This window comes from Protopterus annectens, chromosome 4.part0, assembly GCF_019279795.1.
Source record: "Protopterus annectens isolate FY-2018-M chromosome 4.part0, PAN1.0, whole genome shotgun sequence".
Classification (NCBI taxonomy): Eukaryota; Metazoa; Chordata; order Ceratodontiformes; family Protopteridae; genus Protopterus; species Protopterus annectens.
The window spans coordinates 238,711,283-238,738,265 of NC_056733.1; the positions used below are offsets into that span (position 1 = coordinate 238,711,283).

Here is a 26,983-nt window from a genome sequence, read left to right on the forward strand (position 1 = left end):
CAGCATCCCAGATGGCATACCTCCCTTCAGAAAAACAAGCCTATCTGACAGACTGTTTTACTCAAATGGCCACCAGAACCCAGCTATCTGCAAGGAAAATCCTGCAGGCCTTAGGGTTCATGGCCTCATGTCATCTTCTAATTCCATATGCCAGACTGCATATGAGGAAACTTCAGTGGTACTTAAAAAGTCTTTGGTGCCAACATTCTCAGGACCTGGAAACTGTCATTCCTATCATACCTTGTCTAAGGACAGAGTTTCTTGGTGGGCAGTAGCATGCAACCACAACAAGGGACTGCCCTTTACTCAACCCCACGCCATCTAGACTCTAGCCACAGATGCATCAGACTGTGCCTGGGGAGCACACATGGACGGCAAATGCATTCAGGGCCACTTGAGCCCAAGTCAGATTCATCTGCACATCAACCAAAAAGAGATGCTAGCTGTGCAGCATGCTCTGACAGCTTTCAGATTCCTACTCTCACCAGGACACCTACTAATAAAAATAGACAACACCACTATTATGCGGTACATCAACAAGTGGGGGAACCCACACTTGCCCACTCTGCAGGCTAGCCATGGCCCTGTGGAACATGGCCTTGGGTGTGCATGTCCATCTGCAAGCTCAATTCCTGCCAGTCAAACAAAACTCACTGGCCGATGACTTAAGCAGAAATCTCCTAGACCCACATGAGTGGCAATTAGATCCCAGCATCTTCAAGCTTCTGATTCAGAAATGGGGGACCCCAGAGGTGGATCTCTTTGCCTCCCTCTGCAACCACCAGCTCAGCAAATTCTGCACCAAGAATCCTCACAGCAGGGCCTGGAAAGTGGATGCCCTATCTTTTCAGTGGGTAAATCTCTCAATCTATGCCTTTCACCCTCTGCCCCTTCTCTCAAGAGTATTACTCAAGATAAGACAGGACAGACCAAGGACAATTCTGATTGCCCTGGACTGGCCATGCCAGCATTGGTACCCACTCCTGTGCAGTTTGTCACCGGTGCCATCGTGGCACCTACACCAGAACCCAACCCTGCTCTCTCAGCAGGGGGAACAGATTTTTCATCTGCAACTGCAAACCCTAAATCTTGCAGCCTGGCTTATTCCTTGAATTCTCCCCCAGCAACCCTAAGCAAGCAGGTGCTGGATGTCATTCTTGAAGCCAGAAGACCCAGTACAAGAAATCCTATGCTGATTAGTGGAAAAGGTACTGCTCCTGGATTCAATCTAAAGGAGAGGACACAACTCTGCCCTCCCTGCCTCTAATCCTGGATCACTTAGCAGATCTACTCTACAAAGGCCTGTCCTTCTCCTCCATTAAGATACATGCCTCAGCCATTTCGGCTCATTACAACACTGAGCCACCTCTCTACTCGCACCCTCTTATCAAACAGTTCCTGAGAGGGTGCGAGAAGAGAAGGGTCAAACAACTTAAGGCCACAAAGAAGAGCACTCACACCTGCTTGGGACCTTACCTGTGTACTGGAAAAGTTCATGCTTCCCCCTTTGAACCTGCAGCATCAGCAAAATTAAAATTCCTTTCTTGGAAAACAGCCTTGCTTCTGGCCATCACTTCAGCTAGAAGAGTGTCTGAGCTACAAGCACTTATGGCTGTGGAACCCTTCATTATTTTCCATGCTGACAGGGTTTCCCTCAGGACTAACCTTTCCTTTATGCCTAAAGTGGTGTACAGTGTGGCTCTCAACCAATCCATCCATTTGCCAACCTTCTTCCCTAATCCTCAAAATAAAGGGGAAAGGATCCTGCACTCCTTGGACGTGCACAAACAGCTCAGATTCTACCTTGATAGGACTAAGCCCTTCAGAAAATCTGACCAGTTACTAGTCAGCTTTGCAACAGGGGCTGAGGGCAAGGCTATTTCAAAACAATCTATTTCAAAATGGATAGCACAGTGCATCCATTTCTGCTACAAGCACCATGGGAAACCAGCCCTTCAGGGGGTCAGAACACATTCCACTAGGGCAACCTCTACCTCTACAGCATTTCCTAGGGGAATCCCTACCAGGGACATCCTGGAAGTTGTACACACCTTCACCAAGCATTATCACCTGCCTACCTTTTCCAAATCCAGGGCAGGATTTGCAACAGCAGTACTGCAAGGCATACTAGCCAGCCCTAACTCTTCTTGACTGCCTCCACCCTTCTTCAACGTTGGGAATCTACCCAAGTGCGATGACTGCAACAGTGAAATATGAAGAACATACAGCTGTGTACACTTACCATAAATGTAGATGTTCAAGTGTATTCACTGTTGCAGTCCTGATTTCCCTCCCACCAGCCCCCTGGTTTCTCTCTCTCTCTCTGTCTCTCTCCTCTCTATGGCTATTACTCACCCCTTTCAGGGGTATTGGTATTTACTTTTTACAGGTGGTGTTTTCCCCACCATAACTTAGCTCCTTATTTGTGGGGCTTCTGACATTTGGGGCAAAAAACAATGATGTAATGGCGCCGGCTGCCTGTTTTTATACCCGTGACGACCCGACGTCAGTCCTGGAGTGACAGCATCCGATGCAGAAATACTACGTCTCTGGTATTCGTGCCGACTGAGGGCTTCCTGCAGGCAGATAACCCAAGTGTGATGACTGCAACAGTGAATACACTTGAACATCTACATTTATGGTAAGTGTACACAACTGTGCTTTATTCTTTTTCCTGTTAGCCAGGTTGGTGTACAATCAGGATGGGCATATAAGTAATTCTTATTCAGGGCTAAATCTTTGTCCAAAGATGTTAATTGTTTTAGTAAAATGTTAGGTTCTGTGTCTGGGTCTGGGGTTTTCCATTTAGGAGTTTTTCTTAATTTTATTTCATTTTCTCTGGCCGTTCCTTCATCCCATTTCATATCTTCTACTGTAGTACTCCCTTGTTTCTTTTAATTTTTCTATTCATTCAGCATTTTTTATGATTCACAGGGTCTTCATAAATATTTTTCCAAAACGTGTCTATTTCTTCTTTTTTTTGGTGGAGCTTCTATTCTTTTTGCTTTGTTTCCATGCTCTCTACAAAACTTTTATGGGTCATCAATGATTTGCTTATTTTGTACTTCTCCTTTATATTTATCTTCATATTTTCTACGTTTTTCTGCCTGTGCTGATGTTTTTAGTTTATTATTTGGAATTGTGTGCGAGAGATTCTGGTCTTTTTTGATAATTTGCTTTGCTTTTACCACATCTACTTTTCTAAGTATTTTTGATGATCTGTTCTTTCTTGTATAGTCTTCTAATAGTGATTCTTCTCATTGTAATTGCTTTATTGTTTTCTCAATTGTATACTTCCATGGTGGCATTTTTCCTTCCTTTCCCTTATTGCTCTATATTTGTGTGGTAAGACTTAATTTGCTATTCATTTAGCTGCACAGTAATATATCTTATTTATTTCTATCACAAGAGTTTCTCTTAATAGTTGTCATTGCTGTGTTTATCTGTTTTACCAAATTTCTAACATTTTGGGTCTTACTATATGAAATCTATTTCTTTCATCGATCTTAAATATTTCTGTCCATGTCTGTTAATGCAAGCAACTCTTCCCTTAGATAATTTTCGTCTAGACTGAGAGAACCCTCTTTGCACTACATTTCCTGTGACTATTTCACAAAAAGTTCAAGAACATCTTTCTGTGGTATGTCCTCTTCAGCTCCACCCTGATTCATCTGTTGCTTTTGTATATTGGAATTCATTGGCCCATCACTTTGCAACACTATGTGCATAAAAGAGTTGACACTGCTTTCTGCTCTTTCTCTTGCTGTGTAACTTCAGCTAAACTTTTATACTAGTCTCCTACAGAAGGCTCCAGAGCATTACTATGTGGCAAGTCACTCCACCTGTTTCTTCTCAATTTAGGGGCTCATTGTTCCATCATAAAGTGGCATTACCTGTGCTGGATTTTCTACACTAAATTTTTCACTTTGCAAATAATTCATAACTTCAGATGTTCTTTGTGTTTCACTTTTGCAGTCATCACATTTGGGTTATCTGCTTGCACTAGCCCTCAGTCAGCCTGATTATCAAAGTCTTGGGTTCTGTGTCGGTTGCTGTCTCATCTTCCATGACGTCAGGTAGTCAGGGGTATAAAGGATGCAGCCAACACCATTACATCAGTCTTTCTTGCCATGCGGTGCACGAAGCAGAAGCAGTTCGCAAGTGCCGGTCGGCAGACTCCTGAAATTTTCGTTTTCGAGTTTCAGAACCGAAGTCTTCAACTAAAGCTAAGTACCCCATTGGGGAATCTTTTTCTTGCTCTAAACCAATGTCAGTAAAAGTCAATAATCGTGTTTCTTGTGGAAAGCAAATACCTCACAAAGATTTTCATTCGTACTGTATTCCTTGCCTAGGCCCTGACCACGATGTACCTCGCTGTCAGTTTTGTGCCTTATTTAAGCAACAAACTATTCATCAGTGGTATATTTACACTTCTAAATATTTTGGTACTCAGTTCAGTTATCCAGATATGTCTTCGGTAAGCCGTCCGACTACCGACATTCCAAAAAAACGCAAAGATAAAGACAGAGACAGGCCGCCTAGGTCCAAAGCTGCCGACGACACTTCTCCTAAGCCAGTCACCAGTTTGCTGGTACTCAGTGAGGTGCTTTTGCATTCCCTGATACCCGCTACGTCAGATTCGTAGATCTCTACTGAGACCCATTCGGAGTCCGGTATGCCACGAGATGCTTCAACTGTGGAACCTGCAGATGCCTCTACCTTGGATGAGTCTGGAGCCGCTGTGCAGGCACTGGCTTCTGAGGGTGTATTCAGGCCTACTGACTTGCATATTATACTGACGCCATCTTCTTCTTCAAGGCCTAAAACTCAAACTATACCTAGAAAACCGACGCCCAGACCACATGATCAGGCCTCTATGCCTAGAAAACAGATGATAAGAATGGCTGAAGATCTTATTACTTTAATCAGGTTAAGCCAACCTTCCCCCTCTAAAGACCTGGGACTGAATTTGCTTATGATACTTCTGACCAGGATTCTGAAATTTCCTCTGATGACCAGGATTTACCGTTATCTACCTGTGAGGATTCTGATGCAGAGAACTCTATTCACTCTGCTTCCCCCCAGAGGATTACTCTTTTGGTAAAACCCTGCATACTCTTAGGGAGCACTTTCGCCAGGAAAGCCAGGATTACACTGATTCTAAAAAGAGGCTTAGGGATTTCTTACTCCTGCCCCAGCACAGGCCTTTAGCTATCCCTCCTGTACTAGACATTGTTGATGATGCCCTTTCTGAGTCTAGCTTGGCCCCTGACTCTTTGCCTCCTGCTCCCAGAAATCCTGATAGATATTACAGGGTTCCTGACTCTCACAAGTTCCTTTTTAAAAATCCTACTGTGGATCCTGAGACCGTTTCACGGGGACCCAATGGCATTAAGGCTATTACTGCCAAAACTCCTACCCCCTCTGATAGAGACTTCAGGGTGCTGGATAGATGGGGTAAGAAAGTATACACTTCTGCAACTTTGGCCATTAGGGCCTTAAACTGCCAGTTTCATATGTTAAAGTATCAGCAGCATATTATTGGATGGCTTAAACAGAAAATTATGTTGATTCCTGATTGTGCTGAAAATAAGGATTTACATGATTTAATGCAGTCTGCTGAACAGGTTGGAAAGCATACTTTGCAATGTGGTTTTGATTCACTAGATTACAAAAAACATGGTAGAGCCAGCAAACAGTGGACCAAAATCTGTTTATTAAAGGAAGGAGGAAAAAAACATACCGGTTTTGGCCCTTAGGCCTTCCTCAGTGTTTGTAACTGTTACAAATTTCGCAACATATATATATATATATATAGAGAGAGAGAGAGAAAGTGGTCCAGCGCCAACTGCAGCCAAAAGCAGAATTGCATACATTTAAACATTCATTTTTATTTTTATATGTATTCATTCAACTTCCATTTTGTTTAATATTGCATGTCAACCAGGTTTATTAACTGTATTCCGTTGTATAATATCAATCACAGTAAATCTGAACTTGGGATTTTGATGTTTAATTGTATGTTTGTACAGTGCATTCATAGGTTTACAAGTCCTAATATCACTAAGATGTTCCGAGATCCTAAATTTGACACAGCGTGAAGTTTGTCCTACATAAAATGCTGAACAATTGCATGATGACAAATAAATCACCCAGTCTGATTGACAATTTGCAAAAAATCTAATAGAAAAAACTTCACCAGTGTTCCTACTAGTAAATTCCTTTGTTTTACTCATATTATTGCAATGTGTACAGTGGCCACATGGGAAACAGCCCAATAGAGGGCCCCCTTATAAGGTTATTTGTTTAGATGAATTCACATTCTTGTTGATATGTTTATAGTGGTTGAAAAAGGAACCCATGTTCTATACGTCTATATGAAAAGTGACATCTGTAATCCAATATTGCCCTAAGTTTGTTATCTGCTAGAAATATATTCCAGTGTCTCCGGACACAGTTGATAAGAGTGTCTGTATTTCTCCCATATGTAGTAACCAATCTAATTTGTGAGTTAGATTTCTGTTTATGCTCCTTGTATTGTAGTAGATTCTCCCTGTTTGTGTTAGTGGCATACCGTCTTCCTTGAACAATATCACCTTTTTTTATATCCCCAGTTAAGGAACCTTGTGGATAAGTCTGACTCATAGGTGGTAAATGTGCTTTCCTCTGAACAAATCCTCTTCAGGCGAAGAAATTGTGATTTTGGAATGTTTCTGCAAATATGGGGGGATGAAAGCTGGAGGCATGGAGTAGGAAGTTGTATTGGGGATATTTACGATAGATTTCTGTTATTAATGTATGATATACATTTCTTGTTACTAAGACATCTAGAAAGGTAATCCGATTAGTGTCATAAGTTATCGTGACTTCAATACCCCATTTATTTTCATTCAAATAAGTCACAAACTCCTTAAGATATACGATGTCAGATCTCCATACCATCCAACAATCATCCAAATATCTCCTCCATATATCAATTTCATCAATGTAGATGTTATGAGCTTTGTCATAAATGATTTGGTCTTCAATGTAGGCCATAAAAAGGTCTGCGTATATAGGAGCAAATGAGGCCCCTATGGCCGTGCCTTTGGTGTGTAAATAACATTTGTTGCCATAGAATATCACATTTTTGGTTAACACATGCTCCGCCATGCATAGTAACAGTGTATTGAAACCTGGGGGGTATAATTCTGACTTTGTTAACCAATATTTCAAAGCATCTAGGCCAGCCCAATGGGGGATGTTGGTATATAATGCAGAAACATCCAAAGTGCACAAATACCACCCTTCCTCAAGCTGCATATCTGTTATTATCCAGAGGAATTCAGTCATGTCTTGTATTCTTTCTCTAACACATTGGAGAAGGGGCTTCAGATGTAATGTGAGAAATTGAGATAATGGTTCTGTAATAGAACTTCTGCTCGAGACTATCGGTCGACCAGGTGGATGGTTTGGGTCCTTATGAATCTTAGGGAGGAAGTAGATGTATTGGTTACAGGGATCTGTAACTGTAAGATGATGTTGAATATCTTGTGTTATAATGCCTTCCGCCCTAGCTAGTTGTAAGAATTCATCTATTTTTTTTTTTGAATCCTAGTGTAGGATCAATAACCATATGTGTATAATATCTACTGTCTGATAGTTGTCGCATTGTTTCAAAATTATATGCTGACCAATCCTGTACTACAATGGCACCCCCCTTGTCTGCTGTTAATATTACTAGTTTCTTGTTGTTAGCCATTTCCACAATATTGTCCATCTCCTTCCTGGAAACATTATTCTGTTTGACATGCGAATCCTTGAAATTAAAATGTAAATCTTTGAGGGTGGAGTTATAGAACATGGATACAAGTGGATGCATGGGTGGCATAAATGTTGGTTTATGATATCTGAATCTAGCATCATTATCTAAATTGCCTTCTGTCTGAAAAAAACTGTTTCAGATTAAGTAATCTGCAAAATTCAAAGATATCATTAGCAAATGAATCTTCAGAAATAAAGAAACCAGGAATAAAATTAAGTCCTTTGTTAAGAATTTGAATTTGTGTTGTGGACAGTGTTGTAGATGAAATGTTTAACACATTATTTATTTCTGAACAATTAGTTTCAATAGGTCTACCATGCTTTCCACCCCTGTGTTTCCTCCCACCCCGTTTGTACCTTTGGCTAAAGGGCCCAAAGAGTTTCTTCTTTTAGAGGCTGGCGAGTCGGCAGAATGTTGTAAACCGGATTCTAAAGTGGTGGAGGAATCCTACCCTGATTCATCACAAGTTGAATTATTTGATTTTTTCAAGGTAGATCTTGGTATCTTCTTTTTATTGACCTTTCTGTGTGAAGGCTCAAACCTAACATGTTTGTTACTTGAAAAGGGGTGCCCCTTCATAATCACTTAAGTCACGCTGAAATTTACCCATTTTTTTATCTTTGTGTCTGTTCACAGCTGAGAAGGTCCTGTCCCAATTTCTGAAGGGTATTAGAATAGCCCTCCTGACCTTCAAATTTACTGATATCGTTACACATATGAGTAATTTCTAATATTTATTTGTCTATGATCCTCTCATGATATGCCACCAAAATTTTAACAAATTCCATTGCTGATTTATGTTGAGCTTCTGCCCATTGTTCTAATAGAATGGAATCTGCTTCAGAGACCAGCGGTTGTATCTTTACCCTTAGCCCCCCTAGGTGATATATCTTTGGCCAAGTAGGCTTTGAAAAGTTTAGCATGCCACACGTTTGCCCTTAATGCCCTCATACTTTTATTCAGTTTATGAAAGGAAGTTTCACAATTGTTAATTGTTGCAAAGGCTTCTTTATTAATATCTTGCCCCAAATTAGTAAGTCCAAATGCTGCCAGATCATTCCTATCAGCTGAGAGGCCCCTCAGTAATTCTGTAAGATCCATAATATAATTGTCAATCCTGTTACATACAATAGATCACAAATAGATGATAGAATCTGGATTGTATAAACAGTGCCAGGTCCCCACCAATAATCTAATGAGAAAAAAGTTATCCTTAAGTGTGAGGACTACACAGGCCCCTGTTAGCCTGGTATATATATGAAACTTGACACATAAAAAGTTTGAAGTATAGACCAACTGGATGTAAACAATGATAGCTACTATATTAAATGAGGCAGGATCAACCCCTATTCCAAGTGCTATGTTTACACCCTGGTCATATATATCAACTACTATGACTCAAGGAACAATAACAGTCCCTGTACAAATATACAGTACTGAGTTCCAATAAAAATAAACATATATGTGACCATTCAATGTTGTTTAATAAATTGTACCAAAAAGCTGAGGGGACCTCACCTGAAGGTAAAGTTTGGATCAATTTGGAAATACTAAAAAAGGGAGAAAAAAAGGGGAGAACAATTTATTGTGCCACTGTTATAACTAGGTTACAATTATAAAACCTGCAATGACCAGGACAGGACCTTCACTTTCAAAGGAGGTTAAGATACTAAATATCTCTAGGAATTTAGGGCCCTCAGGCCAGCAGTGAGATTTCTTATATCCTTTGTAAACTGCATCTATTATATGGGTAAACCTGAAGAAATTCTTTAGATATCACGACCAGCCAGTTCCCATTTCATTAGTGCATCATAAATGAAATTATTAATAAGGTACTGTATTAAGATGCCTGTATATATTAATGTTGAAACCTAATATGTTTGTACCCAGGACTCATATAGAGGGGGTACCTGATAAAACAAACATAGACTGAAGTTTTTAATGTATGAGATGATTGTCTTCCTTATAATATCTGGTCCAATAACTTAAAAATAAGGCTATATATTTTTACAAAAATTGTTGTGGACCAAAAAGTATGTTGAATTTTAAGGTTGCATTATCTGTTAACAATCTGCATTGAATCATTCAATCTCATTCACCATGATATATCATATCTGATGTACAACTATAATATAACCACTGTAAGTCAAATATAACAATTCTGATGTGGCATGAAACTTGCAAGAAAAAACAAATTAATATAGAGCCCTTAGAACTTGCCTGTATAATGGAAGAGTCCCAAGGCCAAAAGCTATCACATTAAGACTGAGTGGGTGCCATAAAACCAAGAAACATCCCCACCAGTATCTATTGTTTAGGTGCCCACGTTCAAACAGTTTGGAACAGTTACCATACCTCAGATATCAAACATTCAAACCACCAAACTCTGATGTTACATAAAACCTTCAGAAAAAGCTGAAGAATAAGTGAAAAAACATCATTCTCACATATATATATATAATATTTTTACCCAAAACCATATAAATCTGAAGGTCCAAAATTATTTCAGTAAACAAAGCGGGTGTCATCCGCTAACAATATAGAAACCTTCCGTTTGTATGCCAGCATTAATAAAACCCTATAATTCACATAGAACACTGATGAAAAAGTTTTTACATTTGTTTAACCTTAATAGTCCAAGATTCTTCATCTGACCAAGTGAATTTTATAAAAAAGCATCCGTTTTGTTAGCCCGACATTCCGTTTATGTCCCTATGTTGAAAAAGTTCCAATAGTTTCCATCAAACACTGAACTAGTATTGAAAAATTATTTATGAGGCTTATATGGCCATGAAAGTATACAATCGTTCCAGCAAAAATAAAGCGAGCATATATAGTCAAAGAAAAACATCCACTTTCAGTAGCAAGATCTTCCCATCCATGTGTTCATATTAGACAGTCCCAAATGCTCACACTGAACAGTCTGAAGTCGGAGCTTGTCGTCTTTCCCCAGTCGTCGAGCTGAAGCAAAGCATTCGTCTGCGGCAGATGTGGTCGCTTACCAGCTGATCTCATTACTATCGGCTTTCAAAAGAACCAGTTCCTCATGCCAGTTCCAGCGCTGAATTGCATTCTCGGTTCTCAACAGAGCAGCAGTTGAATTTTAGCAGTCTTCGCTTTCAAGTGGTAAATGCCCACAACTGATGTCAGACAAAGTTAAAAATTGCATTTTTTCTTGGGAAGCACTGACCACATAAGGATTTCATTCCTGCATTTTGTTTCTACATTGGGAAGCATTGCCCTTAAATTTGGCCTCCTGCTTGCATGCCTCATTTTTTGGCCGACGCCTTAGCCGTCTGTCGTTCTATCAGCACTACACATTTTGACAAAGTTTAATTTGGTCAGGACGCAAGCCGAGGTCAGTTTTGAGTAAAAGACGCAAAGATTATGACCCCAGTTACGAGGACTCAGTTTTAGCGCCAACACCAAGCTAAAGGAAGACATTACAGCAGCCTGGTTCTTCTTAGCCCGCGAGCGCAGTAAGCCACGTGCGAAAGCACTTTCTTAGCATTAGCGCCCCGCGGCCCGCACGATACCTTGACTCACTCTGTCCGCTGTTACAGATACCATGCCACCGCGGCCCAACTCAGAGTTTTCTTAGACAATTCATGATACCAAGGTGTCTTCCCCTTCTTCTTTCAAAGCCTCTCCAAATGCAACAGGCGGCCTTACTCTTCTTCATTATACCTTTCACTGCCTCATAAGCAAAAAACAGAAGCTAAGATAGGCACAAGTCAGGCCTCTCTTAATGGCTGAGGATCCTCTTATTTGGTGTGGTTCTGAAAATTTGAAGACTCTCCAGAAGGAGAGGAACCCTTACCTGACAGGGCCTCCATTACGAATGGAATAAACACCAGACCAAAGACATGACTTCCGGACTCCAGATCTCCCATTCCCTCCATCCATTCCCCCTGTCTCTTTTCTCCGGAGACTCTTCCTTGGGGAAAACCTTGCATACCCCCAGGAATCATAGACCCTGGGATTCTTTCATGAAACCTTGGGATTCTGAAAAGGCTCAGGACATTCCCTCTGCCTCCCCTCCTCTCCCTCCAAGCGGGCCTCCTGTTCCCTCCTCAGACTCCATGTCTACTGGATGTTCCAGAGGCCACCCATTTTCTCAACTTCAGAGGGTTCCTCCAAGTCCAACAGGTATTACCGGTTCCTACACTCCTCAGCCCAATTCCTAACAGCAATGCGGTTTTCCCAGCCACTAAATCACAGGGTCCCAGGGAATTAAGGCCTCCACTGCCAAAAAGAATTACCTTCAGAGATTCCTTCCCAGAGCTTACAAAGGAAAAACAGAAAGGGAACCACTTCCACCATGACCACCCAGACTAAACTGTCAGGTCAGTTCCATAATCAACAAACTTCAACCAGCATGTTACAAAGCTTGCAATCAGTGTTAACCTGAGAAACTTGATGGAGTTTCAGATCAGGGTTGAAGAGTTAGAACATAAACAAGAACAAAACAATGAGTGTAATGGTGATTTGTTGCAGGGGGCTAGACTAATAGAGTTGTTCAGTCATCAGTCATACATGCATAGTTTAAAGAGGCTGAGCAAAACTCATGTCTTAGATGTATTCAAACATAAATTATCAAATGCTTCAAAAAGCAAGTGTACCATGTCAAAATTAATTAAAGAAAAAGAAAATGGAGGAAAAATCAATGGAAATGCAAAAAAATTTGCAACCTACAAAGAAAACATCCTACAGTTCAAACAGGTTTGGTGCCTTCAAATCCTTAGAAATTTAGATGGTCCTTTCAAAAGAGGTCCAGCTCACCTGTGGGGTGCAGGGCAGGTATTTCCAGACATCAGGAGGGTAGAAACAGGGCAGACGTGGGCAGCACAGAGACAGGAGTCATAACCATTCAGAAATCAGAAAGCATGACTAGCCACAATCACTTTCCCCAAAGGGTGCCAAATGGCAGCTCCTTTAGGAGCCTCCTGGCATTATTTTCAAAAAATTTTGGCAAAACAGCAAAAAAGACCTTTGGATCAAAATGGACACAGACACATTGCAGATTGAGGCAAAAACACATATTCAAAATGAGAGGCATGCCAAACCTGCCACAAAATCAAAGGGCAGAGGCATCAAAAATAAAGAGGCAAAAAAACATAGCGATTCAGCTTTCACAGGGAGCACAAACAAAGAACAGCAAAAAGGAATTTCAGATCATTCCAACCCTTTTCAGCCAGAACCACAAAGATTGGGCCTATATTTCCGACCTATCAGACCTAAACAGGAAGGACTCGTATATACCAACATATTGCAAGTACACCAGCAGCTTCTGCTGCATGGCATCGAAACTTCATTGGCTACTAACATTACAGACTCTGCATATACAGACATGTCCCTATCACAAGCATGCAGAAGTAGCCTCAGATTTCTTGACCTCAATGACCCACTCAGACCAGATTCTGTACTGCACCTTTGGCTTATCTAAGATTGCCCAGAAATTTCTCAACTTACCCTTGTGTTCACAGCTTGCCTCTACTTTCTCTGCCTTATGCGGACGTCAAAATATTGGACGCATTGCCGTGCCTGGGCAAGCAGCAAATAAATACTGACAACACCCCTATGCTATAATAAAGTTGTTAGGAACTCTGGCTTGCTGGCTTGACAACAAAAAAATAATCACCTTACACCCCTCAAACAAAATACTTCCTGTAACAATAATTTACAAACACTCAACAAGCCCGAATAACAACACCCAAACAATCTAAACTCACCCAATAGGCCCAGAAAACTAGAAACCTTTACTCAGCTAACAGCCAAGACTAAAACTGCCAAGGAAATCCACCTGCAGGCTCTGGGCATCTGCAATCCCTGCATCTCATGGCATATCAGCAATATTCAATGGTATGTGCAAAACTTATGACCCTATGTACAAAATATCAACTGGAATTTGAAAACCAACACAGCCAAAGTTTGGAAACATCTTCACCAAGGAATTTCTGTTCATTGGGAAACCTGTGGTGGTGAAAACATAGCTTCCCATTCTGCTTGCCTCAAGCAGACCAAAACAGGCTAACAGGCGTACTCGATAGATCAGTGCAAAAAGGACAAACAAGAGGCAAAGAAACAGGGCATTTCATCAATCAACCTAAGCACTCACACATCAATGCTAGGGTGGCAATCAAAAGAAAACTGCTATTATGGCTTTCTAAAGACCTACAGCATCAGGCTAGCTATTGATAAGGATAAACAAACAGACAGTGACCACCATAAACAAACAGCAGTAATCCAAACATTTGGAACATGGCAGGCTAGCCATGTCTCAGAACAACATTCTTCTGAAATGCATCCAAGTGCAAGCACTCCCCAGACATGGAGGAAAGGGAATGTGAAAACACCCAAAGCTGAATTCTAAGTTGAAATCGGCCCAACTAGAAAAGATAAAAGTCCCATGAAAGATCCACAGTGAATTCAAGCATGGGGAAGATTTTTATATAGATCCAAATGATAAAAAGACAGAAATTAGGACTTATCAACCACTCAAGTGCCAAGGGAAATGACTCTCTCTCTCTTAAGTGGACCTACTAGAGTGGCCCTTCCAGACAGACTCTGCTCCCTTCAGTTTTCTATTAAATGCCAGAGCTGACAGCTAACAAAAAGCCAATTCAGACAGACCAGAGACCATTCCACACAAGCCAGGTACACACCCCCAGGACATGTTGATACTCGCCCACTTGGGATCCATTCCTCCCTGCCTCTTGACTCCACTCTCTAATCTTTCTCTTCTCTTCTCAGTCTTCTGAAAACACGCTCTTCACCAAGGCTGGAGAAACCCTCAACGACAGACCTCACTCAAGCTCCTGCAGGATGTGCATGGAGGCCAGAATTTTGGCACAAGAAAAAGCTCTAATCAGAAAAAAAAGTCTGAAAACTAAAACCTGAAAGGCTGATCCGTAAAATGGGAATACTGAAGAGAATCCTAGATACCTCAGTACTTAGTCCTCCAATTTAAAGCAGCTAGTACTTCATTCTCCTCCTCAGCAAACCACCCTCCTTAGCCAATTCTCATCCAAACAACACTGGATCATTTCCTCTCACTGGCTCTCTCTTATCCTCCATTTCTCAAGAGGCTTCTCATAAGACATTTCCTCAGAGGCTAAGAATATAAAACCCCCCTCTCACCATTTCTAGAAAAAACTGACCCTTTGATCATTTGAGCCAGCAACTGCAACAACCTTTGAATATTTATTTGCTTCAACACACAGCCTTCTGATCTGGCAATCCAGCTGGCCTACATAGGGTTCCCTCAACGCAATGGCTCTGCAGAACTGCAAGCTTTCATTTTTGCATCATTTTTCATCATTTCCCAACCAACAAATTCCTTTAAAACAAACCTTCATTATCAGCCAAGGTAGGCCCTTGAATCAGGCTCTACTTTTACCTACCTTTTACCTACCTTTACAAAATCCCAACTACTACTTGGAGAGACACAGACATTTCACATTACATTTTACAGAACAGTCATATTCTTAAAATCAAGAGCACTCCATGTCAGAAATCTAGGCTTGCTCATGTCCCTATGCCTAAGGTACTCACACAATCTCACAATGGCAAGCCCACAATCTCAAAATGGATTATTTTTTCATGTCTTTTATTCTTTCATGGCATGATCAGGCCTCACAAGATCAGACAGCTACCTCCCACTTAGCTTCAGGCACCTACCAACCAAGGAAAGCAAGCAGCCACTTTTTGGAGCTGGAGTTTTGTTACATACTTTCTCCAAGCACTATCACCTACCATTTATACTAGAGCGGCCCAGGGCTTTTGCCACTGCAGTCTTCCCAGGCTCCTCCTTTCTCCCTAGTTCCACTTGGTGCCTTTTTTTTTTTTTTTTGGGATTATTCCCCCAGCACTGCAGCTGCAGCTGTGTATGCGATGAACACATACACAGTTGCAGTAATGCATATGTAATGTATGTGATCGAGTGCTAATACTGCAGCCAGTCCTCCCCTCTCCCTCCTTCCCCTCTTGGACAGGCCTAATAATGGCTACACCTCCTCATACAACCTGATATTTATATTCTTTACTTTTTATGCAACTTTACTTTTTTTATTTTATTGCATTATTATTGCATTTTATTACATAAATTTATGTTCCTTCTTCCTTCTGCTGACTCTGGCAAAAGAAAAAAAAAAAGAAAATGGCCTGTCGGCTGGTTCTTTTCCCCCGCCTGCCGCACTGGGAAGAAGGAAGAAGCATACACCATCGGACGACGGACCAAGACTTTGAATTGACCGATCGAGGACCGCGCGACGCAGGATAACCTCATCTGTTATGACTGCAGCTGTATTAGCACTCGAACATCTACATTTATGGTAGGTAAAAAACTGTACTTTGTAAAACACTGGAAAATTGTGTTTGTAGGACTAGTTTGCCACAAGATAACTACCATCAAACCCGTTTGCATAAATGAACATTTATCAAATGCCAAGACTTAGACACGCAACAAAGAGGCCCAAGCTTTAATGGAAAACAGTACCTGTAGCAATGTCAATATTTTAGATGCGCTCATGGATAGTATCCCAATCGTAGTAGACTTCCCTGGGCAAAAAATAAAAATTGAAATTTATGTCCTGCAAGGTGACACAGTTGAACCAAAATCCATCCTTCCTTGGATCAATAATCCATGAAAATAACAGAATTCCACCGACCAACAGCAAAGGAGTAAATCCAAGATAAGTGCAATCAGATCTCTGCATGTACGGCTACTGCACGGCTCAAAGGCATCAAGGAATTACAAAAACATGGTAGAGCCAGCAAACAGTGGACCAAAATCCGTTTATTAAAGGAAGGAGGAAAAAAACATACTGGTTTCGGCCCTTAGGCCTTCCTCAGTGTTTGTAACTGTTACAAATTTCGCAACACATGTATATATATATATATATATATATATATATATATATATATATATATATATACAAAGAGAGAGAGAGTGGTCCAGCGCCAACTGCAATCCAAGAGCATAATTGCATACATTTAAACATTCATTTTTATTTTTATATGTATTCATTCAACCCAGGGGGAAAAAAGTGCACCTAATTTAATAATTCATTTCTTTTCCATTTTGTTTAATATTGCATGCCAACCAGATAAATAAACGGATTTTGGTCCACTGTTTGCTGGCTCTACCATGTTTTTGTAATTCCTTGATGCCTTTGAGCCGTGCAGTAGCCATACTTGCAGAGGTCTGATTGCACTTATCTTTGATTCACTAGAGCCATCTTGCAGGGCTGCTGTCACTGGGTCTGTACTTAGAAGGCATGTTTGGCTTAAGGAGCAATCTTTGCCAGATCATATTAAAGCTAAATTGCTGGATGCTCCCTTAAATTAGGAACACCTGTTTGGCAACAAAGCAGAAGAAGTTCTTAAACAGATGGAGGAAAAAGCTAAATCTATGCAAACTGTTAAAGATTTCTTACAGGTACAGCCTCCAAGATTTAGTAGGCATTGGCCCTCTAAGAACTGGTCTTTTTCTGCCTCTTCCAGGCCTTCTCAGTCCAAACCCAGAACCAGCAGAACACCCAGGCTTCAGTCCCAGGGTACGCACAGGGCTAAGCAGTGGGGGCTCCCACTTCCAAATCAGGGAGTAGTAAGACTCCCCCGTATGGTAAACTGTCTCAATGACTTAGCTTTAAAACTTCCAAGCACTTCTGAACTGACTGCTCCTTTAGGGGGAAAGATTGCTCTGCAGGCAAAAAACTGAGAACTCATTACCCAGGACAAATGGGTTTTAAATATAGTTTACCAAGGATACAGATTTCAATTCCACACATTACCAACCCCAAACGGTTGGCCAGATCTACCCCCAAATCAGTGGGCAGAGGCTCAAAAGCAAGTACTCTCTCTCTTAAGCATAAAAGCTATTCAAACTGTACCAGAAGAGGAAAAGGGACAAAGTTTCTATGCAAGACTTTTCCTGGTGCCCAGAAAAGCCAACTCATGGCATCCTATCCTGGACCTTTCTATATTAAACACCGTTTTGGTGATTCCAAAATTCAAGATGCTAACTCTTCACCGGTTACTTCCTATGCTAGGCAAAAATGCCTGTTTGACAACACTGGATTTAAAGGAAGCCTACCTGCACATCCCAATCAGGGAATCTTGCAGAAGATTCCTACACTTCAAAGCAGGCTACATGCACTATCAGTTCTCTGCACTGCCCTTTGGCTTATCTACTGTACCCAGGGTATTCACAAAGTGCCTAGCTCCAGTCATTGAATTTTGCAGGCAAAGAAATATTCAAATATACCCATACCTGGACAATTGTCTAATTCAGGAAGAAAGCCAGGACATACTTTTGAATCATCTGGCATTTGTACAAAAGGTGTCTGGGGTACACCATAAACAAAAAGAAATCATATCTGGTACCCTGTCAACAAATTATATTCCTGGGAGCAAGCTTGAACACAACTTCCCAGATGGTTTTCCTCATGCCAGAGAAACAAATTCATTTGACAACTTACTTCAAACTAATGGCCACAATAAATCCTGCTATCTGCAAGGCAAATACTGCAAGCCTTGGGGTTCATGGCCTCCTGAATTCTACTAATTCCATACGCAAGACTGCATATGAGGAAACTGCAATGGTATCTAAAAAGCCTATGGTATCAACATTTTTAGGATCTAGAAGCAATGATCCATATCATACCTTGCCTGCGGTTAGAGTTCCTTTGGTGGGCAGAGGCCTGTCACCAAAACAAGGGACTACCATTCACTCTACCACCTGCCGCCCAAACCCTAACAAACAGATGCATCAGACTATGCATGGGGGGGCTCATCTGACAGGGAAGTGCATTCGGGGCAAATGGAACATAAGCCAAATGCACCTGCATATTAATCAAAAAGAAATGTTAGCTGTACAGAACGCTCTGACAGCCTTCAAGGACCGCATTCTTCCAGGACAATTAATGGCAAGGACGGACAACACCACTGTTATGTAGTACATAAACAAGCAGGGGGGGTACCCATTCTTACTCCCTCTGCAGACTAGCCATGGCTCTGTGGAACACAGCCTTGAGCTACCAAGTGCATCTACAGGCTCAATTCCTGCCAGGAAAACTAAATACACTGGCAGATGAACTCAGCAGAAATCTCATGGACCCACACGACTGGAAACTGGAACCAAAGATTTTCAACATGTTGATAAACAAATGGGGGAGCCCAGGTATAGACCTGTTTGCCTCCCCCACGAACTACCAATTGGACAAATTCTGCACAAGGACTCCCCACAAACAAGCTTGGAAAGTGGATTCTCTGTCCTTCAGCTGGAAAAATCTATCAGTGTATGTCTTTCCTCCTCTGCCTCTACTCTCCAAAGTACTACGAAAGATCAAACAGGACAAACCAAAGATGATACTTATTGCACCAGACTGGCCATGCTAACACTGGTACCCCCTCTTGCGCAGTGTGTCACTGCTGGCTCCATTGCACCTGCCTCAGACCCCTACACTGCTGTCACAGCAGGAGGGCCAGATTCTGCACCCTCAGCTTCAAACCCTGAACCTGGCAGCCTGGCTAATTACCTAATCTCTCTGTTACCATCCCTCAGTAAACAAGTGTTGGGTGTCATATTGGATGTAAGGAGGCATAGTACTAGAAAATCCTATGCTGAAAAATGGAAAAGATTCTGTTCCTAGAACCAAGCTCAAAGGATGGGCACAGCAGTGCCCAATATATCTCAGATTCTTCAATACTTAATTGAGATACTGCACAAGGGCTTCTCCTTTTCCTCCATCAAAATCCACGCCTCAGCCATTTCCACACATTACAACACAGAACCACCCCTCTTCTCTCATCCACTGCTCAAGCAGTTCCTCAGAGGGGCCAAAACCGTAAGACCACCCAGGAGAGCCCCAGCTCCAGCTTGGGACCTTAACCTTGCATTGGAAAAACTCAATCTACCTCCTTTTGAGCCAGCTGCAAATGCAGAGTTGAAATTCCTTTCTTGGAAAACAGCCTTCCTTTTAGCAATTACTTCAGCAAGAAGGGTATCTGAACTACAGGTCCTTATGGCTTTGGAGCCTTTCACCATCTTGTTTGCAGACAGGGTGTCCCTCAGGACCAATCCCTCCATCATGCCCAAGGTGGTATCCAGTGTGGCTCTTAACCAGTCCATTCATTTGCCAACCTTCTTTTTTAATCCACAGAACAAAGGGGAATGGATACTGCACTCCTTAGATGTGCACAGACCTCAAAGGAAATCTGAACAACTGCTGGTGGCATTTGCTGTAGGGGCAGAGGGGAAGGCTATTTCAAAGCAAACCATTTCTAAATGGATAGGCCTTTGCATTCATTTCTGCTGTAAGCACCATGGAAAACCTATCCCATGGGGGATTAGACCCCATTTAACCAGGGCTGCATCTACCTCTACAGCCTTTCTCAGAGGTGTACCTACCAGGGACATCCTAGAAGCTGCTACCTGGAGTTCTGTACATACTGTCACCAAGCATTACCATTTACCAATTGTTTTCTAAATCCAGAGCTGGCTTTGCCACTGCAGTCTTGCAGGGCCTTATAGCTGATCCTAATGCTATCTAAATTCCTCCTCCCATCCTTAGCTTTGGGAATCTACCTAAATGTGATGACTGCAACAGTGAAACACGAAGAACATAGTACAGTTGTGTTCACTTACCATAAATGTAGATGTTTGAGTGTATTCACTGTTGCAGTCCTGGTTACCCTCCCTCCAGCCCCCTTACTTCTTTTGGCTATACCTCTACTCTCCTTCACTATGCTTAAAAGCTTTTTGGTGTATTTGCTTTCGTGTTGGAGGTGTACCTTGTATATTTATATTTAATTGCTTCCCATTAGGGGGTCACCTGACATCTGGGGCAAGAAAATCTGATGTAATGACGTCGGCTGCGTGCTTTATACCCCTGAATATCTGATGTCACGGAAGATGAGACAGCAGCCGACGCAGGACCCAAGACTTTGATAATCCGTCTGACTGAGGGCTACTGCAAGCAGATAACCCAAATGTGATGACTGCAACAGTGAATACACTCGAACATCTGCATTTATGGTCTACATTTATGGTATGTGTACACAACTGTACTTTTCTGTTTCTTTAACTTCTTCCTTACTAATCTTTTTTCCACTTTCCCCTTTTGTTTTCGTATTTTTTGTACAGCAAAAATGTTCATGCCTGGGTTCCTTGGCCTGCCTGTCTTTGAAGCTGTTTTTGATGTCCTATCTCTGCTGGTCTGTAAAGGCATCAGCCGGCGCCATTTCCTCAGTCTTTCTTGGCAGAAGCTGGTCAGAAAGACTTCTAAAAGCTTTGGGGACTCTTTCTTGCCTCAGCCGATGTCAGAAATCAATAACTGGATTTCCTCTTACTGTTTGCCTTGCTTAGGCCCAGACCCGTAGCAGCCTGTTCGGCCTGTGGGATCCTCCGACTGCCCCGGTTTCGGCGAAACCACGGTTAAGCCCGAGAAAACATCTGAATCAGCCTCAGAAATTTTGCCTACAACTGTGGTTCCTACTGATCTATCAGACACCATCCCCTTGGATATCTCTACCCCAGCACGTGGTGCTGCTAGGCCTCCTGCAGCCATGTCTATTAAGGCCTTTGAGCAGCCAAATCAGCTAAATCAGTGCCTGTTAAACCACTTCTAGTTCACAAATGCTTACTCTGGCAGAGGATCCCAATCTCACCCAGACAGGGCCTCTCAGCCCCAGAAAAGAGACCCAGAGCCCCGAGCCTGTGTCCTCTGATGATTCGGATGACTCAGACCCTTTTTCCAATTATGAAGATTCAGATGCTGAAGAATCCATTCCAGCTGCCTCTCCACCAGAAGAATTCTCCTGGGAAACCTTACATGCCATGAGAGAACAATTCCAATGGCAGGGTCAATTTCTCAGATTCAAGAAATCTGCACTTACCACAACATAGGCCCTTAGCTATACCTCCTGTCTAATGATGTCTGCACTGCACCTGATTCTTTACCTCCAGCCCCTGCCAAACCAGATAGATTTTACAGGGTGCCAGACACTCATCACCACCTATACAAGGCCCCTTGCAGACCGAAACTATATCCCAGGGGCCGCCTCGACCACAGCAAAACTATTCCCTCTGAAAGAATCCAGGTCCTTAGAGATGGGGAAAAGTCCTCTCTCAGCTAGAGCTTTAAACTGTCAGTTTCACATGATCCAGTACCAGTTAATTAAAAGCTGTCCTCTGATGAATCTTTAGATAAGAAATATGTGATGCACTGCTTCATTTAGATATGACTGGCACAGTGATAAGAAGGCATGCATGGTTGAAAGAACAGGTCTTGCGGATCATGTTAAAGCTAAGCTATTGGATGCTCCTATGGATAAGGCCAGTCTATTTGGGGAACCTGCCCAGCAGGTAATGAAGAAAATGGAAGAGAAGGCAAAATCTGTACAACAGTTAAAGATTTCCCCAAGGTTTAGCAGGAACTGGCCTGCCAAAATTGGTCCTTTCCTGACTCCACAAGATCCCAAAGGCCACTGCCACTGCAACAGGACAATCACAGTGACTTGGCTTACCAGGAGCAAATAGCAGCACCATTAGAAAAATTGGCACTATATTACAAGCGAATTTTGAACCATAGACCAAGGCTACGGTTCCACTTCCACAAAGAGGAATGCCAAACCCCAAATCAAAGAAGCCCTGCACCAGACAGCTAATAAAGAAGCTGTGGAAAGGGTACCAATAACAGAACAGCTCTTCCTAGTACCAAGAAAAGAAAAAATGTCCATCTTAAACACATACATCATTGTCCCAAAATTCAAAATGCTGACCTGGGCAAGGAGTGTTGGCTGGTGACTCTAGATCTCAAGGAGGCATACCTGCCCATTTGACCAAATTGCAGAAGATACCTCAGATTTCTTGCAGGATCAGAGCATTATCAATTCTCAGCATTGCCCTTTGGCTTATCTACTGCTATTCACAAAATGCCTGGCATCAGCTGCAGAGTACAGGGAATCCAAATTTATCCATACCTGGACGACTGCCTGACAACAAAAGCAAGCTGACAACAGATTTACAAAGGGTCATTTACTTGCTACAAGCCCTGGGATACACAAAAGTCAAGACTGATACCATCCCAGACAAGGGACACAGTAAAACAGATGGCATTCTAACTGCAGAAAAAGAACTCCCTTGGCATTAACAAAGCAGAACAAACTAGAAAAGTTCTGCAGGCCTTGGCATCATGCATAATCTCTGCATATTTGAAAGTTGGGGCACACATGCTGGACAAATAGGACTGTGGACTCAGGACCAGCTGCACCTGCACATAAACCAAAAAGAAATGCTGGCAGTAAACTGGCAATCCAATTCAGACCTTTCCTCAAAGAAGGCCATTTGATGATAAGGACAGACAACACCACAGTCATGTGGTACATCAACAAACAGGGAGCACTCATTCTTACCAGAATGACTTTGGACCTTTGGAATCTGGCTCTCAGCTACAACATCCAGTTACAGGCAATATTTGGAAAAGAGAACACCCTAGCAGACATTTTAAGCAGAACCACTCTTCAAGGCCATCACAAAGAAATGGGAATGCCACAAATAGATCTATTCGCTCCCACAAAATCCAAAATTCTGCACAAGGACATTCCACCAGGTGGACTCTCTATCCTTCAGCTGGAAAGGCCTGACAGATTCCACCTCTTCCTTGATGCACAAGGTACTACTGAAAATCAAAGAGGAACGTCCAAGGATAATTCTGATAGCTCCAAACTGGCCAAGACAACACTGGTACCCATTGCTCATGTCTCGGGAGAAAATGTGGTCAATACCCTGATGCCTCTGATGTTAACTCAGCACAACTACACCATCATACATCCAAACCTAAACACCTTGCAACTGACTGCCTGGAACATCACATACCAGTAAAGACCTTTCACAAAGGGTTAAAGACATTATCCTTGAAGCCGCAGACCTTCAACAAGAAGGAACTATGCAGGAAAATGGAAATTTGGAGTACTGAAAGAGAAAAGATGTGTACTTGGCAGAGTACAGGCCTGTCCTATTCCTCCATCAAGATACATGCATCAGCTATTTCAGCAGAATACAGCTTTGATCCTCCTGTCTTTTCACATCCTCTACTCAGGCAGTTTCTCAGAGGGATCAAGAATGTAAAACCTCCTAGGAAACCACCATTACCAGCATGGGACTTGAATTTTGTACTAGAACCTCCATTTGAACCAGCAGCAACAATCTACAACACCTGTCATGGAAAACTGCTTTCCTACTGGCTATTACTTCAGCAAGGAGGCAACCTTCCTAATCTTCCATCAGATAGGGTGTCCATGAGAACTAATTATCCAGAGTGTCTTTAAACCAGGCAATCCACCTACCTACCTTCTTTCCCAATCCACAAAACAGAGGTGAAAGAATAATGCATACCTTGGATGTACACAGACAGTTACGCTACTACCTGGACAGAACCAACAGGAAGGGAAGGAAAAGCAATTTCCAAACAGACAATCTCAAGGATAGGAAATTGCATAAGATACTCCTACCATGGAAAACCAATTGCACAGAACATAAGACCTTCTACAAGGGCTACAGCCACTACCACAGCTTTCTTAAGAGGAGTGGCAACCAAGGACATTATTGCTTCTTGGACCTCCGTGCATACATTTGCCAAGCATTACAATTTACCTCTATATTCTAGATCCCGAGCAGGGTTTGCCACTGCTGTACTGCAAGGGATCCTGACTACCTGCCATAATTATTACCTCCCTAGTTGTTATGACTGCAGATGCATCCATGAAGGACATAGTACAGTTTTGTACCTACCATAAATGTAGATGTCGAACTGGATTCCCTCCTTCCTTTTACCCTCCTAATAGCTAGCTGGTGGTGTATTTGTTTGTATATATGTATTTTTTCTACTATTTTGGAAACATTGGCATTTAAACACTGAGGAAAATGGCGTCGGCTGATGCCTTTGACATCAAGACTTTGCTGCCTGACGACAGGACAACCCATTTGTTATGACTGCAGATGCTATCCAGTTCGGACATCTACATTTATGGTAGGTACAAAACTGTACTTTTTGATTAGTTTGTCTTTTTCTTTGCATAAATATTGCACCATATCAGATCTCTTTTCCTTTACCAGTTCCATGGTTTTCTTTTTTATATCTTTAAAAAATCTCTCATTTTTCTTTATATTTTCTCACTTACTCTGTTGCTTCTTTTTTCCAGGTGGCCCAATGTTTATTTGTCTGTGTGATGTTTTATGTGGATTTGCCGTATTAAAGAATGCAATTTTTTTATTTGAAGTTTTTAACTTTTTTTTGGTGCAAGCATTTTTCTTACCTCTAATTTCTCAGTTAATCTTTCTGAATATCTTCTGTCTGAGAATATTGGCCTTCTTGCATAATAGTAACAATACATCATTTCTTCCTTATCCGCAGCAGTCCAGTCTGTCATCTTAATGGCTCTTTTTTAGCCTGTCAGTTTTTGTTATTTTTGTGGACTACTGCTTCCTTCTGCAATTTGGGTCCGTCTTCCCCCTGAGCCTTGCCTAACCATATGAATGTTTCTGTGTCCTGAGGATTCTACACTGTGCCTCTGAAACAAACAAGGCATCTATATATTCTGACGATTTTCAGATCTCTCTTTATGAGCAACTCTTCAATGAAGTTACCGGAAAATTCTTTAGGAATAATGGATAATTGAAACATCTCCACTTGCTGACCTATTACAGCTATTGTTTAAAAACTTTAGTTAGTACAGTTTATCTGTATCCATTGAACTGCTTTTACTATTTGAACTTATTTTTTCCATAATTGTTTGCATACTGTTTTCTTATCTTCAAACTTGTGCCAGCTATGAAATATGAAACACCTTGATTATCTTTTTGATGAAAAAATCCAGTTTATCCTTTCAGCTGTAGAAGAATATAATCTAAATTGTATTGCAACGTATGTATAGCCAAAACTAACTACTCTTGTATTCTGAAGTGTTTTGCAGACTATGCAAACTTTAAATCTTTAATATTTGTATTGTTTACCTTAACTTTGCTCTCACTGTTTTTGCGTCTGTGACTAAATCAAAGCTAAAATGGTTTTCTACACCAATCCACCTACCTAGATATGAAATATTAAGAAAAAATACATATTATAGCTTTACAGATATAACAAAGAACTTGCAGATGTTTGATCACCCTGAAGATAATCTTTTAGAAGAGACTGCCAGTGTCTCAGATTTGTTACTAAAAGATGTCACTTGTCTTTCAAATAATCTGTTTTTCAGATATTTAGATGCTAGTGCCACTTAGTATTTCCTCGAACCTCTGTTCTTTGCTCCATTCAACTTCATAGTCTTCAGCCTATTTCTGCTGATATTAAATCCTTCTCTGACCAGTGCTTGCGGCTGATGTTTCCTCAAGTGGTTAATACTAGGGACTGATTGTTTCTCCTTAGATGACTTTGCAGTCTCTAATGTGACCACAGTGCCATTTCTTTACTAGAAGGAAGTCTACTTGAGTACTTGTAGGTGATCTTCTTATTCTGACTCTCGATGAACCATGTATTGGCCACCATTAAGCTGTTTGCTAGGGAAAAATCCAAAGTAGTCTGTCCTTTATTATTACCGACCATATGGACTTTGGCAATCCCCATATAAAGTTCTGTCTGTCCCATTATGAGCGATCAGGTTACACATTTTCAAGAATAACTCATTTTATCCTGATGTATTGAGGAGCTCCTGCAATGGCTGCCTCTAACTGCCATCTTTTCCTCAGCACTACAGTCCTGCTGTGGAACACCAGCTGAAATCATAAAGTCTGATTGTCATGAGGCTGTCATGGTTTCTAATGACATCCCTTACTGTCTCCACATGACGCTGTCTCACTGTAATTCTCACACCACTTTTAGACTGTCCTTCCCCTGAATAGAAGACTCCGGATCAAAAGCCAAGAGACTTCAGTGCACTGCTCTTGTACCTTATCTCATTGATATGCAGAATATCCAGTGTCCTTCTTGCAATTGTGTCATCCACTTCCAAGCTGTATCCTGTCAGTGAAACTATATTCCATGTACCAGTCCTTAGTTAATTTCCGATAGGCACTGTAGACATTCATAGTTCATTTTTGTCTTGTTGGATGGTTTTATGTTGAGCTTTTGGTCAGTAGAGTTATCCCAGATCACTCAGTCTTGGGAACAGGACACTGGT

The 26,983-nt window shown here is 41.6% G+C and overlaps 1 protein-coding gene across 1 annotated transcript in view; it reads left to right on the forward strand.

Annotated features, from left to right (window-relative positions):
* The window catches only part of LOC122799277 (monocarboxylate transporter 4-like), a 712,696-nt gene that overhangs the window by 221,421 nt on the left and 464,292 nt on the right, over positions 1-26,983 (forward strand). The window lies entirely within an intron of this gene.